At 43.9% G+C, this 20,500-nt stretch overlaps 1 protein-coding gene across 21 annotated transcripts in view; it reads right to left on the bottom strand.

Moving 5' to 3' along the window:
- The window catches only part of MAP4 (microtubule associated protein 4), a 173,905-nt gene that overhangs the window by 139,376 nt on the left and 14,029 nt on the right, over positions 1-20,500 (bottom strand). The window contains exon 2 of one of the 21 annotated variants that reach the window (XM_066351622.1): positions 13,242-13,319. The exons of the other annotated variants lie outside the window; for them this stretch is intronic. The gene's annotated coding sequence lies outside the window, so the exon portion shown is untranslated. The remainder of the gene's footprint in view (positions 1-13,241; positions 13,320-20,500) is intronic. 21 annotated transcript variants of the gene reach the window in all.

The raw sequence follows: 20,500 nt of genomic DNA, 5'->3' as shown, positions 1-20,500 counted from the left end.
AAAAATCTTTAAAAAAAATAATAAAAAAACAAATCTATGCTCACCCATCATTCTTCCCATTCAGAATAAGACAAGATGGGTTGAAGTGGTGGTGCAGAAAAGCAACAAGAAAAGGTAGACCTCTAATCACTCAGTCTGTCTCACTTGAAAAGTTATTATCTACAGTTAAAGATTATAACCTAGATCCTGAAGACTGGTAACCAGTTAGCTCCCCTCACCAAGACCACGACTGACCTTACCCCCAAAAGTAAACTCTTGCAACATCTAGTGAAGAAATAACACAGTCATCCATTAGCATTCACCATCTATTAACTTGACTACTACTAATTCTCTTAAAAAGTTATTTTTCACCTGACCAGGTGGTGGCACAGTGGATAGAGCGTCAGACTGGGATGCAGAGGGCCCAGGTTCAAAACTCGAAGGTTGCCAGTTTGAGCGTGGGCTAATCTGGCTTGAGCACGGGCTAACCAGCTTGAGCATGGGGTCACTGGCTTGAGTGTGGGATCACAGACATGAACCCATGGTCGCTGGCTTGAGCCCAAAGGTTGCTGGCTTAAAGCCCAAGGTTGTCACTTGAGCAAAGGGACACTCGCTCTGCTGTAGCCCCTCAGTGAGGGCACATGTAAGAAAGCAATCAATGAACAACTAAGGTGCTGCAACAAAGAATTGATGCTTCTCATCTCTCTTCCTTCCTGTCTGTCCCTATCTGTCCCTCTCTCTGTCTGTCACACACACACAAAAAAGTTGTTTTTCATCATATACTATATATCTGGGAACTCAAAGCATATGGAAGTGCCTTCTCTCTGCCTGGCTCCAAGGAAGCATACTGTCAGGTATGGAGCCATAACCAAACGCTCTGACACAGGATACGCACCTCCAGATCTTACCCAAGCAGTTCCTTCTGCTTAGGTGGTCAGTGATCCATCTCTGCTCTAAACATTCAGGAAACACATAATAGTTCAAGAGCACTGTTTGGAGTGAATCATCCTATATCTGCTTGTGTGTCAGAATGCATGTGAGAAACAACTGGCTAAAGGTGCCTGATGTAAACTGTAAACAAAGGATCTACAAGAAAGATAAAGAACAAAAATAACAATTTCTTCTGGTGTATGCACCAGCTCTCTTGACATTCCAAAGGTGAATATGGTCCTAAAGTAAGAGAAAACAAAGATAGCTACAAAGCTGACTGAGAAATAAAGACTAGAGTTAGAAAACTGGCCTAGAGTCTAAAACGTTTCTGAAGACAAAAATAGAGTGTGCCCCTCTGAAATGCATAACACTTTTCCCGGATCTCAACTGACCTTCCCATCCTGTCTTGGACTCTAAATGATGATAGTAACACAATTACAAAATATAATCTGAAAAGGATATTATAAATGAACTCCAGTACACAAAGTTCTGAGGAAGAAAGAATGTCCCAGAAAGAGGAAAAGCTGTTGTTACAAAAGCTCTAGAACAGCGGTTCTCAACCTGTGGGTCGTGACCCCGGCTGGCTTTAGGCGACCCCTGTGTTTTGGTCTTTCGACCCCCACCAGGGTCACGACCCACAGGTTGAGAACTGCTGCTCTAAAACCTCCCTTCATCACTTTACTGCTAAAGTGATCCCCATGCCCTCAGGAGCTACATCAGAATAAGTGTGACATGAATAAGAGTGGATAAATACATTAGTACCCTGAATCAGAAATAATCTGTCAATTCTTCATCTTCGATCCTAAAATAATTCTTTCGGCCTGACCTGTGGTGGCGCAGTGGATACAGTGTTAACCTGGAACACTGAGCTCACAAGTTTGAAGCCCTGGGCTTGCCTGGTCAAGGTACACATATGGGAGTTGACACTTCCTGCTCCTCCCCCTTCTTTCTCTCTCTCCTCACTGAAATTAAAAAAAAAAAAAAGCATACTAAAATAATTCCTTCTCACTTAATTAACTCAAATGCTATTTTTCTATTCCATCTTTCAAGACTCACCCCAGTCATCTCCAGCTCTAGGCGACCCCTGTGTTTTGGTCTTTCGACCCCCACCAGGGTCACGACCCACAGGTTGAGAACTGCATGAAAGTCTCCATGACCTGCAGAGCTTCTAGCGCACCACCGACAAACTGTTATTCTTGCACCTATGATCCTTTACAAACTGTGAGTTCAAAAGCAAGGATTATTTTTTTCCAGTGATCTTTGGGAGTTCACCACCACCTATCCCAGTTCCAGGAATATGGTAGACAGAAAATAATGTAAAACAAAACATGTAGCCTGACCAGGCAGTGGCGCAGTGGATAAAGAGTCGGACTGGGATACGGAGGACCCAGGTTCGAGACCCCAAGGTTGCCAGCTTGAGCGCAGGCTCATCTGGTTTGAGCAAAGCTCACCAGCTTGGACCCAAGGTTGCTGGCTTGAATAAGGAGTTACTCTGCTGTAGCCCCACGGTCAAGGCACATATGAGAAAGCAATCAGTGAACAACTAAGGTATCGCAATGAAAAACTTATGATTGATGCTTCTCATCTCTCTCCATTCCTGTCTGTCTGTCCCTATCTATCCCTCTCTGACTCTGTCTCTGTTTCTTTAAAAAAAATTAAAAAGATAAAAATTAAAATAAAAAAAAACATGTACATTTTTCTACTTGAGGTCTTCCATTTTTCTCTTCTGATCACAACCCATGGGAAAAAATTCATTTTACGTAATGATCCATATTTACAAACATTTCTTTACACACACACATGCAAATACAAATGAAATAGAAGTTTGATGAATCAATACTAACCCTTACTATGTAAAATATATTGCTATCTTCCTTTTTTTTTTTTTTTTTTTTAGTGTGAGAGAGGGACAGACAAAAAGAGAGAGAAAAAGCATCAACTCATTGTAGCAGCATCTAGGTTGTTCATTGATTGTTTTCTCATATGTGCCTTGACCAAGGGGTCACAGCCAAGCCAGTGACCTTGGGTTCAAGCCAGCAACATTTGGGCTCAAGCCAGCGACCATGGGATTAAGTCTAAGTATGATCTCATGCTCAAGTTGAGAACCCTGTACTCAAGCTGAATGAGCCTGTGCACAAGCCAGCAACCTCGAGGATCCTCAGCATTCCAAAACGACACTCTACCCACTGCGCCACCGCCTGGTCAGGCTCTGGTAAAAACTCTTAAGAAGGCCCTGGCCGGCTGGCTCAGTGGTAGAGCGTCAGCCTGGAGTGTAGAAGTCCCAGGTTCAATTTCCGGCCAGGACACACAGGAGAAGCGTCCATCTGCTTCTCCACCCTCCCCCTCTCCTCCCTCTCTGTCTCTCTCTTCCCCTCCTGCAGCCAAAGCTCCATTGGAGCAAAGTTGGCCCAGGCGCTAAGGATGGATCTGTGGCCTCTGCCTCAGGCCCTAGAGTGGCTCTGGTTGCAACAGAGCAATGCCCCGGATGGGCAGAGCATCGCCCCCTAGTGGGCATACCGGATAGATCCCAGTAGGGCGCATGCAGGAGTCTGTCTGACTGCCTCCCCGTTTCCAACTTCAGAAGAAGAAAAAAAAAACTCTTAAGAGAAGAAGATACAAAATTAAAAGGCTGTTTTTTAAACTTCAGTGTGGACATCGCCTGAGAAGATAGTTTAAAAAAAAATTTTTTTTTCTGAAGTTGGAAACGGGGAGGCAGTCAGACAGACTCCCACATGCACCTGACCAGGAACCACCCGGCATGCCCACCAGGGGGTGATGCTCTGCCCATTTGGGGGGTTGCTCTGCCGCAATCAGAGCCATTCTAGCACCTGAGGCAGAGGCCACAGAGCCATCCTCAGCTCCCAGGCCAACCCTGCTCCAACGGAGCCTCAGCTGCGAGAGGGGAAGAGAGAGACAGAGAGGAAGGAGAGGGGGAGGGGTGGAGAAGCAGATGGGCGCTTCTCCTGTGTGCCCTGGCCGGGAATCGAACCTGGGACTTCCACACACCAGGCCGACGCTCTACCACTGAGCCAACCGGCCAGGGCCTAGTTTAAAATATATTACAGAATTCTATTCCCAGAATCTTGTTTGATAAGCCTGGGTAGAGGCCCAAGAATCTGCATTTCAAAGTAGTCCAACTAGTTCTGATATAGATGATAAAAGTATATTTACCAGAAACATGCCTACACAATCTAAGATTCAATTTCAAAAGTCATAGCTTTAAATCTTCTTACATTAAACTACAGTTAACCACAGTATCTGCAAGAAGGTCCTGCCTTGCTAATAGATTGGTTTTTAATCTGAAAGCTGGCTTAACAATTTTTTCTTTTATAGACTTCCACAAAAATCTAACTGTTCCTCTAACTAAGGTTCTTCTGGTTCTTCCCATCAAGAAAACAAAAGAATTCCTGACCAGGTGGTGGCACAGTAGATAGAGCGTCGGACTGGGACATGGAGAAACCAGGTTTGAAACCCCGAGGTCACCGGCTTGAGCACAGGCTCATCTAGTTTGACCAAGGCTCACCACCTTGAGCTCAAGGTCGCTGGCTTGAGCAAGGGGGTCACTTAGTCTGCTGTAGTCCCCTGGTCAGGGCACATGTGGAAAAGCAATCAATCAACAACAAAGGTGCCGCAACGAAAAATTGATGCTTCTCATCTCTCTCCCTTCTTGTCTGTCTGTCCCTATCTGTCCCTCTGTCTCTCTCTGTCTTTGTCACACACACAAAAAAGGATTGATATGAATAAAAGGCACTTTTGTTGCCAAGTCCTTTGCTTTATAAATAACTGAAAGGACTTTTGAAAACTAGTCACACTGATCATATAAGTGGCATATGTAGTCACCAGTTTGGAACTCCTAAGTGTAAGTGGCGAGGAAAGCAATCGCTAATAGCTCAGTCTGACCACAAACTGCTTGAAAGCCAATGCTGAAATAAAGCTTTTGTAAGAGCACCTTACAACACAAGCCTCCATTTCTTATAATTACAAGCCAGTAAGAAGATCCTTGCCTAACCTGTGCTGACGCAGTGGATAAAGCGTCAACCTGGACCACTGAGGTTGCCATCTCGAAACCCCAGGCTTGCCTGGTCAAGGCACATATGGGAGTTGATGCTTCCTGCTCCTCCCCATTCTCTCTCTCTCTCTCTCTCTCTCTCTCATTTCTCTCCAAATATAAATAAAATCTAAGGGGAAAAAAAAGAAGATCCTTGATTCTTGAGTTTTAAATTCAACACAGTCAATGCCCTGGCCTAAGAGCTCAGTTAGTGTGTCACCCTGACATTCCAAGGTTGTGGGTTTGATCCCCAATCAGAGTATATGCAAGAGTGAAACAATGAACACATAAATAAGGAACAAACTGTTTCTTTTTCTCTCTCTCTCCCTTGCTCTCTCTAAAATCAATTTTTAAAAATAGAACAAAATGACGGGGGGGAGGAGAGAGGAAAGAGAGAAGGAGAAGAACAGGGATAAAACAGTGATAAATGGAGACTGAACTTGTGGGATAAACGCACAATAGAGTGTATAAAAGATGTGTTGTAGAATTGTGCACTGGAAACGTATAATTTTTTAACCAGTGTTACCCCAATAAGTTCAAATTTTAAAATATAATAAATAAATAAAAGTAAATGTACCATCTTTAAAAAAGGGAACAGCCTGACCAGGTGGTGGCGCAGTGGATAGTGTCAGACTAGGATGCAGAGGACCCAGGTTCGAAACCCTGAGGTCACCAACCTGAACGCGGGCGCTCCTGGTACCAGCTTGAGCCCAAGGTCATTGGTTTGAGCAAGGAGTCCCTCGGTCTGCTGTAGCACCCCAGTCAAGGCACATATGAGCCTGACCAGACAGTGGCGCAGTGGGTAGAGCGTCAGACTGGGATGCAGAGGACCCAGGTTTGAGACCCTGAGGTCACCAGCTTGAGCGCAGGCTCATCTGGTTTGAGCAAAGCTCACCAGCTTGGACCCAAAGTCCCTGGCTCAAGCAAGGGGTTACTCGGTCTGCTGTGGCCCCCCGGTCAAGGCACATATGAGAAAGCAATCAATGAACAACTAAGGAACCTCAACAAAAAACTGATGATTGATGCTTCTCATCTCTCTCTGTTCCTGTCTATCTGTTCCTATCTATCTTTCTCTCTGACTCTCTCTCTCTGTAAAAAAAAAAAAAAAAAAAAAAAATTGTACCCAAAGTCCATAGCAGCAGCATCCATAAAAGCCAAAAAGTGGAAACAATCCAAATGTCCATCAATAGATAAATGAATAAACAAAATGCGGCACACCCCCACATGTAATAGAATATTACATGTCTCTAAAAAGGAATGAAGTACTAATAAGCTACAAGATGGATGAACCTTGGAAACATTATGCTAAGTAAAAGAACCAGTCACAAAAGACCACATATTATACCACTCCATTTATGTGAAATGTCCAGAGCGGGTAAATCTATAAAGACATAAAGACTATGGTTGCCAAAGGCTGAAAGGGGGTGGTAGGGAGAGAAAAGATTGGAGGTGATGGTTAAAGAATATGGAGTTTCTTTTGGGAGTGATAAACATGTTCTAAAACTGTAGCAATGGCCCTGGCCGGTTGGCTCAGTGGTAGAACGTTGGCCTGGTATGCAAGGGGTCCCAAGTTCGATTCTCGGCCAGGGCACACAGGAGAAGCACCCATCTGCTTCTCCACCCCACCCCCTCTCCTTCCTCTCTGTCTCTCTCTTTCCCTCTCGCAGCGAGGCTCCACTGGAGCAAAGATGGCCCAGGCACTGGGGATGGCTCCTTGGCCTCTGCCCCAGGCACTAGAGTGGCTCTGGTTGCGACAAAGGGACGCCCCGAAGGGGCAGAGCATAGCCCCCTGGTGGGCAGAGCGTCGCCCCCTGGTGGGCGTGCCAGGTGGATCCCGGTCGGGCGCATGCGGGAGTCTGTCTGACTGTCTCTCCCCGTTTCCAGCTTCGGAAAAATACAAAAAAAAAAAAAAAAAAACTGTAGCAATTAATGGTTACATATATTGAAGATATACTTAAAAACCACTGAATTCTATACTTTAAATGCGTGAACTGTATAATATATGAATAATATCTCAATAAAATAGCTATCAGAGAGAGAAAGAAAACACTAGACATATGAGATTCTCCTTAATGCCAGCCTTTTTTTTTTTTCTTTTTACAGAGACAGGCAGAGTCAGAGAGAGGGATAGATAGGGACAGACAGACAGGAACGGAGAGAGATGAGAAGCATCAATCATTAGTTTTTCATTGCGACACTTTAGTTGTTCATTGATTGCTTTCTCATATGTGCCTTGACCAGGAGGCTATAGCAGACCGAGTAACCCCTTGCTCAAGCCAGCGACCTTGGGTCTAAGCTGATGCGCTTTGCTCAAACCAGATGAGCCTGCACTCAAGCAGGCAACCTCGGGGTCTTGAACCTGGGTCCTCCACATCCCAGTCCGACGCTCTATCCACTGCGCCACCGCCTGGTCAGGCAATGCCAACTTTAAGGATGTCTCCTTTCTTGTTATTCTAAGAAGACAGACATTATTTTCAGTAAGTACAACATTTGATTAAAAAGCAAAACTTGCTGAAAATAAGCATGAGTAGTTGTTATATGCATATATGTACAAATTTCTGCAATAAAAGGGTAGAGTGCTACTAGAAGCTTAAGAAAAAAATTAAATTTTCAACAATTAAGGATAGTCTTGCCTGACCAAGCAGTGGGGTGCAGTGGATAGAGCATCGAAATGAGACACGGAGGACCCAGGTTCGAGACCCCGAGGTCACCAGCTTGAGCACGGACTCACCTAGTTTGAGCAAAGCTCACCAGCTTGAGCAAGGGGTCAGTCGGTCAGTGGTAGCCACCCTACCCCCCCACACCCCAGGTCAAGACACATATGAGAAAGCAATCAATGAACAACCAAGGTGCTGCAACGAAGAACTGTCACTTCTCATCTCTCTCTCCCTTCCTGTCTGTCCCTATCTGTCCCTCTCTTTGTCTCTCTCTCTCTTTGTGTGACACACACACACACACACACACACACACACACACACACAGAATAGTCTTCATTTTGCACAGTAATGCAAGACCAGAAAGTAACAAAGCTGGCTGAAATCATGCAAAGTGACTGTAATATCAATGGGAAAAATTACAATTGTTCTGTGATCTTCTAAATGTTTTGTTGAAACATTAAAAATTCTTTCGGCCCTGGCCGGTTGGCTCAGCGGTAGAGCGTCGGCCTAGCGTGCGGAGGACCCGGGTTCGATTCCCGGCCAGGGCACACAGGAGAAGCGCCCATTTGCTTCTCCACCCCTCCGCCGCACTTTCCTCTCTGTCTCTCTCTTCCCCTCCAGCAGCCAAGGCTCCATTGGAGCAAAGATGGCCCGGGCGCTGGGGATGGCTCTGTGGCCTCTGCCCCAGGCGCTAGAGTGGCTCTGGTCGCAATATGGCGACGCCCAGGATGGGCAGAGCATCGCCCCCTGGTGGGCAGAGCGTCGCCCCATGGTGGGAGTGCCGGGTGGATCCCGGTCGGGCGCATGCGGGAGTCTGTCTGACTGTCTCTCCCCGTTTCCAGCTTCAGAAGAATGAAAAAGAAAAAAAAAAAAAAAAAAAGAAAGAAAAAAAAAAAATTCAGTTGTAATTATACAAGAAAATAAAAAACAAGGAAACTAACATGTATTTAGTACATTGAAAAACATAGGAAATTATAATTATTTTCTACTTTTGAAATTTTTGATGTTTATTTTTATTAATTTTAATTTATTGTTAACATGAATTCAAGTGTCCCACTGAATATAACACCCTCACCTCCCACCCCTATGTCCTCCATTACACCCCCTTTGTCCTCCTCCCCCTAACACCCTCCCCCCTTTCCTCTGGGATTTGCTGTCCTGTTAACTTTATCTACGTGTAATGTAGATATAATATCACTAATCCCTTCACCTTCTCTGATCCCATCCCCTCATCCCCTTTCCCTCTGACAGCTGTCCCTCTGCTCCCTGTGACTCTGCCTCTGCCTCTATTCCGTTCCTTAGTTCACTTTATTCATTAGATTCCACATATAAGTGAGATCATATGATATTTGTCTTTCTCTGCCTGGCTTATATCACTTAGCCTAATAATCTCTTGGTCCATCCATGCCACTGCAAAAGGTTAGATTTCTTTCTTTTTCATGGCCATGTAGTATTCAATTTTGTGTATGTACCACCACCACCCTTTTTTTTTCCTGAAGTTGGAAATGGGGAGGCAGTAAGACAGACTCCCGCATGCACCCAACTGGGATCCACCCGGCATGCCCACCAGGGGGCGATGCTTTGCCCATCTGGGGCGTTGTTCTGTTGTGACCAGAGCCATTCTAGCGCCTGAGGCAGAGGCCATGGAGCCATCCTCAGTGCCCGGGCCAACTTTGCTCCCATGGAGCCTCAGCTGCAGGAGGGAAGAGAGAGACAGAGAGGAAGGAGAGGGGGAGGGGTGGAGAAGCAGATGGGCGCTTCTCCTGTGTGCCCTGGCTGGGAATCGAACCCAGGACTACTGCACACCAGGCCGATGCTCTACCACTGAGCCAACCAGCCAGGGCCTGTACCACAGCTTTTTAACCTACTTGTCCACTAATAGACACTTGAGCTGTTTCCAGATCTTGGCTACTGCAAACAATGCTGCAATAAACATGGGGGTGCATGTCTTCTTTTAAATCAGTGATTTGGTATTCTTAGGATATATTCCTAAAAGTGGGATAGCTGGGTCAAAAGGCAGTTCTATTTTTTTTTAATTTATTCATTTTAGAGAGGAGAGGGAGAGACAGAGAGAGAGAGAGAGAGAGAGGAGAAACAGAGAGAGAGAAGGAAGGGAGGAGCTGGAAGCATCAACTCCCATATGTGCCTTGACTAGGCAAGTCCAGGGTTTCTTCTTTTTTTTTTTTTCCTTTTTTTTTTTTTTTTATTTTTCCGAAGCTAGAAACAGGGAGAGACAGTCAGACAGACTCTCGCATGCGCCTGACAGGGATCCACCCAGCACGCCCACCAGGGGGCGACGCTCTGCCCACCAGGGGGCGATGCTCTGCCCCTCCGGGCATCGGACATCGCTCTGTTGCGACCAGAGCCACTCCAGCGCCTGGGGCAGAGGCCAAGGAGCCATCCCCAGCGCCTGGGCCATCTTTGCTCCAATGGAGCCTTGCTGCGAGAGGGGAAGAGAGAGACAGAGAGGAAGGAGAGTGGGAGGGGTGGAGAAGCAATGGGCGCCTCTCCTGTGTGCTCTGGCTGGGAATCGAACTTGGGACCCCTTGCACGCCAGGCCGACGCTCTACCACTGAGCCAACCGGCCAGGGCCAAGCCCAGGGTTTCAAACCAGCGACCTCAGCACTTCCAGGTTGACGCTTTATCCCACTGCACCACCACAAGTCAGGCATTTTTTATTTATTTTTTTACAGAGACAGAGAGAAAGTCAGAGAGAGGGATAGATAGGGACAAACAGGAATGGACAGAGATGAGAAGCATCAATCATCAGTTTCTCATTGTGTCACCTTAGTTGTTCATTGATTGCTTTCTCATATGTGCCTTGACCGTGGGGCTACAGCAGAGTAACTCCTTATTCAAGCCAACAACCTTGGGTGCAAGCTGGTGAGCTTTGCTCAAACCAGATGAGCCCGCGCTCAAGCTGGCAACCTCAGGGTCTCGAACCTGGGTCCTCTGCATCCCAGTCCGATGCTCTAGCCACTGCGCCACCACCTCTGGTCAGGCCCATTTTTAATTTTTTGAGAAAACGCCACAGTGGCTGCACAAGTCTGCATTCCCAACAGCAGTGCAGGTGGGTTCCCTTTTCTCCACACCCTCGCCAGCACTTCTAGTGTGTTGATTTGTTAATGAGCGTCATTCTGACATGTATGAGGTGGTATCTCATTGTGGTTTTAATTTGCATTTCTTTGACAATTAGTGACGTTGAACATTTTTTCATATGCCTATAGGCCATCTGTATGTCCTCTTTGGAGAAGTGTCTAAGTTCTTTTGCCCATTTTTTAACTGGATTGTTTGCCTTCCTGGTGCTGAGTTTTAGAAGTTCTTTATAAATTTTGGTTATTAACCCCTTATCAGATGTACTGGTGAAGATGTTCTCTCATTGTGGGGCTGTCTTTTTTATTTTGTTCATGGTGTCTTTTGCTGTGCAAAAGCTTTTTAATTTGATATAGTCCCATTTGTTTATTTTGTCCTTTATCTCACTTGCCTGTGGAGATAAATTGGCAAAAATATTGCTACGAGAAATATCAGAGAGTTTACTATCTATGAAAATGATATAATTTTTTTTTTAAACTTATCAAGAGCCTGACCAGTGGTGGCACAATGGAGAGTTGACCTGGGACTCTGAGGACTCAGGTTTCAAAACCCAAAGTCTCCACCTTGAGCACGGGATCATCTATATCAGGGGTTGGGAACCTTTTTGGCTGAGAGAGCCATGAACGCCACATATTTTAAAATGTAATTCCGGCCTGACCAGGCAGTGGCACAGTGGATAGAGCGTCGGACTGGGATGTGGAAGACCCGGGTTCGAGACCCTGAGGTCGCCAGCTTGAGCACGAGCTCATCTGGGTTGAGCCAAAAAAAGCTCCCCAGCTCGGACCTAAGGTCGCTGAGCAAGGGGTCACTCGGTCTGCTGAAGGCCCACGGTCAAGGCACATATGAGAAAGCAATCAATGAACAACTAAGATGTCGCAATGAGAAACTGATGATTGATGCTTCTCATCTCTCTCCATTCCTGTCTGTCTGTCCCTATCTATCCCTCTCTCTGACTCTCTCTCTGTCCCTGTAAAAAAAATAATAATAATTTAAAAAATAAAAAAATAATAATAAAATGTAATTCCATGAGAGCCATACAACGACCCCTGTACATTACGCATTATCCAATAAAAATTTGGTGTTGTCCCGGAGGACAGTTGTAATTGGCTCCAGCCACCGCAATCAGGAACGTGAGCAGTAGGGAATGAATGGATTGTAATACATGAGAATGTTTTATATTTTTAACGTTATTTTTTTCTTATTATAAATTTGTCTGCAAGCCAGATGCAGCCATCAAGAGCCACATCTGGCTCGCGAGCTATAGGTTCCCGACCCCTGATCTACATGATCCCAGGGTCGCTTGCTTGAGCCCCACCTATACCCACGGCCCCGTCACAGTACATATAAGAAACAATCAATAAATAACTAAAGTAGCATCAACTATGAGTTGATGCTTCTCATCTCTCTCCTTTTTGCCTACCTCTCTCTGTCTCTCAAGAAAAAAAAAACTTAAGAGTTATTTGAATAGTGCCAGCCTCCTTCTTCTTATCATGTAACTCACGATAGACAATGGCATCTTTTCTATGCCTTCGCAAATTGTCATACTCCGATGTTTGGATCAGCTTCTAACATTTTATCTTTTGTGCTTTCAATGTCACAAAGTAGTTCAAGACTTCTTTTATGTGAAATTTCTTGGAGTATCACTTGCTCTAGGACAGCTTCATCTTTTTCATCAAACCATTTTCCTCCTGTTTATAGATGAGCTCATTTTCACCAAGGTCCTTGCACTGCAGAATGGCAGTGGTGTCACAACTCCCACAATGAGCCATTTTCTTCTACAACTCCGTTTACATTCAATTTGCTTTCACTTACAGTGTTATTACTTTTGGGTTCTTTGCTACACTTCCATCTTTGTTGGCCACTTCTTCTTACAATTATCTATTTTTGGAAAATGTCACAAGTTTACCACTAAGAAACGAAGAGGAATATAACTGCATACTTTGCTGTCTGTGCATGAACTGAACAACAGATATACAGGGACCAGTCACAGCTAATAAAATACTGTGCAAATTCTGAAACATGTTATTAGGGATAGTGTCATTAACTAAATCATGGTAAGGGAAATGCACGCGTATCAGAAACAGACAAAGTAGTCCCTGTATTTCAAATCATAGAATCTTGACAATTCAGAAAGCTCCTTTAGGGTAATCTAACTATTTACAGAGTATATGTGTACCCTTGATGTAGATGACTGGTGACCATAATTTAAAGCACCCTACTTTTCAGGGTAGCTCTGATGGTTAGAAAAATAAACCCCCAAACTAGCATAATGCTCAAGAGTACAGGTTCTAGCTAGAATCAGACAGTCACTGCCCATCCTGGACTGAACTCCTTCCAGCTATCCAAATTTGTCCTACTTGGGGAAATTAGGTAATCTCTCCATGACACTTTTTCTTCAACTGTAAGATGAAAATGTTAAGACCTGTAATCACGGAGCTGTTATAAGAATTAAATCCGCCTGACCTGTGGTGGTGCAGTGGGTAAAAGCATTGACCTGGAACACTGAGGTTGCCGGTTCAAAACCCCGGGCTTGCCTGGTCAAGGCACGTATGGGAGTTGATGCTTCCTGCTCCTCACCCTTCTCTCTCTTGGCCTTTCTCTCTGTCTCCCCTCTCTAAAATGAATAAATAAAATCTTTTAAAAGAATTAAATCCATAGAGAGTACTTATTACTTCTATCACATAGTAAGTATTCAGTAATGATAACCTCTATAATTAATCCTATCACCATCATGACTACAGAGGGCTTGGCCCTCCTTACTGATTACCACGTATCTTGGTTCAAACCCTCTCCCTCACGTGGACACTACACAAGTCTAACAGAGCTCTCTAACACAGTCTCTCACTCAGCTCGCCACGTGGTAACCAGAATTATCACCCTAAAATCAAATCTAATCCCTATCTCCTTGCCAAAATTCAGTCTAAAGCCATTAGGTAGGGCAGAGCAAAGACAGAGTCCTTCTTTTAGACTGGGAGGGAGTCCTGGTAGCTCCCATGATTTGGCTTCAACACCAGAGGAGGGTGTTGAAGAAGACCAAGTAGGGAAAGGAAGAAAGTTCTGTGGTAAGGTGACCTGGCCCAATTTATTTAACTTATAGAGCTGTCAGAAGATAGCTACCATTTTAAAAGAGAAAATAAATTTCACAAACTGAGGAAACATAATATATAATTCAAAAGGAATAATTAAGCTTAACTTTAAAAAGGAAACTGAACTTACCATAAACACAATGACAATACACAATACATAACCCTGATTCCTGGGAATTACATCAGTGTTTCAATGTCTGTTCATTTCATTATTTTCTCAGTGCCATTTTCACCACATTCAATTCAATTTCTCTTATTTATTTATTTATTGTTGTTGTTTTTTTAGACAGAAAGAAAGAAACATCAGTTTGTTGTTCCACTTATTTATACATTCACTGTGAATCTTATATGTGCCCTGATCACGGATCAAACCCACAACCTTGGTGCATCAGGACAACACAATAACCAACTGAGCTATTCATTACGTTCACTTTCAAGATAAAATTCCATTTGAAATGGTGGTCCCTCTCAAACTCATTAACAAAAGGGAACTCCTGGAAGCCTAAGAAATAAGGTACATAAATATTAGATATTTGAAAAGAATGCTGGTTCTTCAAAAACACATCTCTGGTTTCCCTATTAGAAACAGAGAGAAAGGAAAGTACAAAAGCTAAATGAAAGGGATGAAGAAGAAAAGAAAAAGACAAAAACAAAGAAAATGGCGGACAATATAAACTTGAAAACTAAAACTAAAACAGAGCTGCTCCTGAAGCTGTAACCTGACCCTGAAGCACTGACACTCTCTCATTACAGCAACACATTAAAGCCACAGATAATGGACCAAGCTATCACCTTCTTTGTATTCCAGTGTCATGCATTTGCTTTGGAATGCTGTGCTGCCTAACCACACAGAGTTCAAGTATCAGATATATTTTGCAACGTCTAGTATTTAAAAACCAAGTAAGGCCCTGGCCAGGTGGTTCAGTGGATAAAGTGTAGATCTCACATGCTGACGTCGCGGGTTTGACCCCCAGTCAGGACACCACAAGAAGCAATCAGTGAATACAAAACTACATGGAAAAACTCAATGAAAAGAATTGATGTCTCTCTCTCTCTCTCTCTCTCTCAAATAGATGGAAAAATGAATTAATAAATAAATTAATTAAACAAAAACCAAGTAAAAGCCTGAAAGGAATTACCAGTCCAGGCTGCATGGCACTGTGCAAAGAACACATACTTTATGGTCAGCTCTAGATTTAAATCTTTTTTTTGACTGGAGGGCTCAAGCGGAGCCAGTGACCCCTTGCTCAAGCCAGTGAACTTGGGCTTCAAGCCAGCAACCTTTGAGCTCAAGTCAACAACCATGGGATCATGTTAATGATCCCATGCTCAAGCCAGTGACCTCCGGTTTTTAAACCTGGGTCCTCAGTGTCCAGGTTGACGTGTTAACCACTCTACCACCGCTGATCAGGCAATTCTATTTTTATTTTTTTTTACTTTTATTTATTGAAAAGGAGAGAAAAAAGAAACAGGACCATTGATCTGTTCCTGTATGTGCCCTAACCAGGGATCAAACCAGCAACCTCTGTGATTTGGGATGATACTCTAACCAGCTGAGCTATCAGGCCAGAGCAAATCTATTTTTTTTTTTAAAACACGAGGCTAGTGTGTTTTATTTTATTTTATTTATTCATTTATAGAGAGGACAGAGAGAGGGAGAGAGAGAGGGAGAGAGAGACAGAGAGAGAGAGAAGGGGGAAGGAGCTGGAAGCATCAACTCCCATATGTGCCTTGACCAGGCAAGCCCAGGGTTTCGAACCGGCGACCTCAGCATTTCCAGGTCGACGCTTTATCCACTGCGCTACCACAGGTCAGGCATATCTATCTTTTTATTGGCTCTGCAAACTTGTGCCCTTATCTTCTCTCATCTCTACTTTACTGTCTACATAGAAAAGATTATTAAAAGGACTAAATGAGCCTGACCAGGTGGTTGCACAGTGGATAGAGCGTCGGACTGGGATGCAGAGGACACAGGTTTGAGACCTTGAGGTTGCCAGCTTGAGCGCGGGCTCATCTGGTTTGAGCAAAAAGCTTACCAGCTTGGACCCAAGGTCGCTGGCTCGAGCAAGGGGTTACTCAGTCTGCTGAAGGCCCGTGGTCAAGGCACATATGAGAAAGCAATCAATGAACAACTAAGGTGTTGCAACGAAAAACTGATGATTGATGCTTCTCATCTCTCTCCGTTTCTGTCTTTCTGTCCCTGTCTATCCCTCTCTCTGACTCTCTCTCTGTCCCTGTAAAAAAAAAAAAAGGACTGAATTAGTATATGGAACACTAGTACAAGCCTATTAGATCAGTCAAAAGTCTGTCACAGAACCCCTGCATGAAAAAAACATGATTACATTGAAATCAATTCTAATGCTTGGTTTCCCAATCCACAGCTGTTTAGAAGAAAAAAATTAGAAAAGAGAAATAAAGCCCTGGCTGGGTAGCTCAACTGGTTAGAGCAGGGGTAGTCAACCTTTTTATATCTACCGCCCACTTTTGTATCTATGTTAGTAGTAAAATTTTCTAAATGCCCACCAGTTCCACAGTAATGGTGATTTATAAAGTAGGGAAGCAGGCCTGACCTGTGGTGGCACAGTGGATAAAGCGTCAACCTGGAAACGCTGAGGTTGCCGGTTCAAAACCCTGGGCTTGCCTGGTCAAGGCACATATGGGAGTTGATGCTTCTGCTCCTCCCCCCTTCTCTCTCTTTCTTTCTCCTCTCTATAATGAATAAATAAAATCTTTAAAAAAAATAAAAAGTAGGGAAGTAACTTTACTTAATAAAATTTATAAAGCAGAGTTACAGCAAGTTAAAGCATATAATAATAATTACTTACCAAGTACTTTATGTCGGATTTTCGCTAAGTTTGGCAGAATAAATCTTTATAAAACTTACTATAGTTAAATCTATCTTTTTATTTATACTTTGGTTGCTCCGCTACCGCCCACCATGAAAGCTGGAGCGCCCACTAGTGGGCAGCCTGGACCAGGTTGACTACCACTGTGTTAGAGCATCGTCTTGATACACCAAGGTTGCACGATCCATCCCCAAGCAGGGCACATAAAAGAATCAAATAATAAATATATAATTAAGTGAAACAACAAACTGATGTTTCTCTCTCTCTCCCTAAAAATTAATAAATAAAAATTGTTATAAAAAAGAGAAATAACCTGACCAGGCGGTGGCACAGTGGATAGAGCATGAGATTGGGACACGGAGGACCCAGATTCAAAACCCTGAGGTCACTGGCTTGAGAGTGGGCTCACCAGCTTGAGCAAGGCATTGCCAGCTTGAGTGTGGGATCATAGACATGACCCCATGGTCGCTGGCTTGAGCCCAAGATGGCTGGCTTGAGCAAGGGGTCACTTGCTCTGCAGTAGACCCTGGTCAAAGCACATATGAGAAAGCAATCAATGAACAACCAAGGAGCTGCAACGAAGAATTGATGCTTCTCATCTCTCCCTTCCTGTCTGTCTGTCCCTATCTGTCCCTCTCTCTGACTCTCTGTCTCTTGTCAAAAAAAAAAATCATCTCAATATGATCTGATTAAAAGAGAACTTTAAATTCTCTACTCTTCCTCTTTTTGAAGAATAGGATGCTTTTTAATAATGTGATTTTTTTTATTTATTCATTTTTTTTTTTAGAGGGAGAGACAGAGAGAGAGAGGAGAGACAGAGAGAGAGAAGGGGGGGAGGAGCTGGAAGCATCAACTCCCATATGTGCCTTGACCAGGCAAACCCAGGGTTTCGAACCGGCGACCTCAGCATTTCCAGGTCGACGCTTTATCCACTGCGCCACCACAGGTCAGAGGATGCTTTTTAAAAACATTTCTTTGCCTGACCAGGCAGTGGTGCAGTGGATAGAGCGTCAGACTGGGATAAGGAGGACACAGGTTAGAGACCCCGAGGTTGCCAGCTTGAGTGCAGGCTCATCTGTTTTGAGCAAGGTTCACCAGCTCTCACCAGCTTGAGCCCAAGGTCCCTGTCCCAAGCAAGGGATCACTCGGTCTGCTGTGGCCCCCTGGTCAAAGCACATATGAGAAATCAATGAACAACTAAGGAGCCACAATGAAGAATTGATGTTTCTCATCTCTCTCCCTTCCTGTCTATCTGTCCCTATCTGTTCCTCTCTCTGTCTCTGTCACTCTCTCACACACACACACACACACACACACACACACACCAAAAAAAAAAAAAAAAAAAGCATTTCTTCATGTCTGGTAATGAAAAGTAGACAATAATGAAAAAGAACAGTTCAGATCCTACCTTTGACAGCTATGATTTAGTAAACAAGAGGGAAAAGAAAATGAGCTTTGGTTTACCCAAAAGAAAAAAAATGTTAATAGGCCCTGGCCAGGTAGCTCAGTTGGTCCCAGCATCACCGCAATACACCAAGGTTGCAGGTTCACTCCCCAGTCAGGGCACATACAAGTATCAACCAACAAATGCATAAGTAGAACAACAAATTGATGATTCTCTCTCACTCTTTCTCTATCTCTTTCTCTCTCAAATCAATAAAAACGTTTTTAAAAGAAAAAAAATGTGAACATGAAATTAACAACCACCATAGCCAAACACATTATAAATATATCTAGGATTCATGAAAAAACTATTTTGTGAATAAGGACAGAACACATTTTCATAAATGAATAATACATAAAATCACATTAAGGTTCCTATTTTTTTTCTTTCTTTTTTTTTTTCTAAAATGCCAAAATGTTTTTAATTTTTCAAGGTTCCTATTTTTAAAAAATATTTTATTTACTGCCCTGGCTGGACAGCTTGGTTGGTTACAGCACCATTCCAAAGTACAGATCCCTAGTCAGGACACATGCAGGAACAGGTTAATGTTCCTCTCTCTCTACAACCAATAAAAAAAATTTTTTTTTTAAACATAGACTGGACTTCATCAAAATTAGAAACATTTGCGCCTGACCTGTGGTGGCGCAGTGGATAAAGCATCGACCTGGAAATGCTGAGGTCGCCGGTTCGAAACCCTGGGCTTGCCTGGTCAAGGCACATATGGGAGTTGATGCTTCCAGCTCCTCCCCCCTGTCTCTCTCTCCTCTCTGTCTCTCTCTCTCTCTCCTCTCTAAAATGAATAAATAAAATAAAAATAAATTAGAAACATTTGTGCTTCTAAACTATACTACCAAGAAAGTGAAAATAGCCTGACCAGGCAGTGGCGCAGTGGATAGAGCATCGGACTGGGATGCAGATGACCCAGGTTCAAACCCCGAGGTCGCCAGCTTGAGCGCGGGCTCATCTGGTTTGAGCAAAAGCCCACCACCTTGAACCCAAGGTCACTGGCTCCAGCAAGGGTTTACTCAGTCTGCTGAAGGCCCACGGTCAAGGTATGTATGAGAAAGCAATCAATGAACAACTAAGGTGTTGCAACACGCAATGAAAAACTAATGCTTGATGCTTCTCATCTCTCTCCACTCCTGTCTGTCCGTTCCTGTCTATCCCTCTCTCTGACTCACTCTCTGTCTCTGTAATAAATAAATAACTATATATATAAATAAAATTTTTTTAAAAAAGTGAAAATATAAGACAACTCACAGAATGGAGAAAATATTTGCAACTCATGTATCTCATAGGGATTTCTATCTAAAATACATAAAAAACACTTTTTCTTTTTTTTTTTTTTTTTTTTTTTTTTTTTGTATTTTTCTGAAGCTGGAAATGGGGAGAGACAGTCAGACAGACTCCCGCATGCACCTGACCGGGATCCACCCTGCACGCCCACCAGGGGCGACGCTCTGCCGAGACCAGAGCCACTCTAGCGCCTGGGGCAGAAGCCAAGGAGCCATCCCCAGCGCCCGGGCCATCTTTGCTCCAATGGAGCCTTGGCTGCGGGAGGGGAAGAGACAGACAGACAGGAAGGAGGGGGGATGGAGAAGCAAATGGGCGCTTCTCCTATGTGCCCTGGCCAGGAATCGAACCCGGGTCCCCCGCATGCCAGGCCGACGCTCTACTGCTGAGCCAACCAGCCAGGGCCAAAACACTCTTCTTCTAATTCAGCAATAAAAACAAAGCCTGACTGGTGGTGGCGCAGTGGATAGAACACTGATCTGGGACGCTGAGGCCCAGGTTCGGCTTGAGTGCATGCCCATCAGCTTAAGCGCAGAGTTGCCAGCTTGAGAACAAGGCCATCGACATGAACCCACAGTCACTGGCTTGACCAAGGGGTTACTGGCTCAGGCTTGAGCCCCCCTCTAATCAAGGCACATATGAGAAGCAATCAATGAACTAGAATGACACAATTACGAGTTGATCCTTCTCATCTCTCTCCCTTCCTGTCTCTCTCTCCTTCTCCCTCCCTCTCTCTCTCTCACAAAAAAAAAAAGCACCAGATACAAAAGGCCATATATTGTATGATTCTATTTAAATAAAGTGTTCAGAAAAAGGCAAATCCATAAACAGAAAGCTGATTAGTGATTGTTGCCAGGAGCTGGGGGAACAGGAAGTGAATGATAATGGGTTTGGGATTTCTTTTGGGGATGATGACAATGTTCTGGAATTAGACAGTGGTGATGGTTGCAAAACACTATGAAGCTACCAAAAACCACAATGACTTATTTACTTTAAAATGGTGAGTTCTACTGTATGTGAATTATATCTTAATTTTTTAAAAAATATGGAATAATATATGCCCAAAAGATAAATATTGGTGAAAACACCAAAGAGTTCTTACTTAACCTACACTAAAGTAGAAA

This window comes from Saccopteryx leptura, chromosome 10 (assembly GCF_036850995.1).
Source record: "Saccopteryx leptura isolate mSacLep1 chromosome 10, mSacLep1_pri_phased_curated, whole genome shotgun sequence".
NCBI lineage: Eukaryota > Metazoa > Chordata > Mammalia > Chiroptera > Emballonuridae > Saccopteryx > Saccopteryx leptura.
Note: the sequence above shows the minus strand (reverse complement) of the source record. Positions and strands in the feature narration are given on the sequence as shown.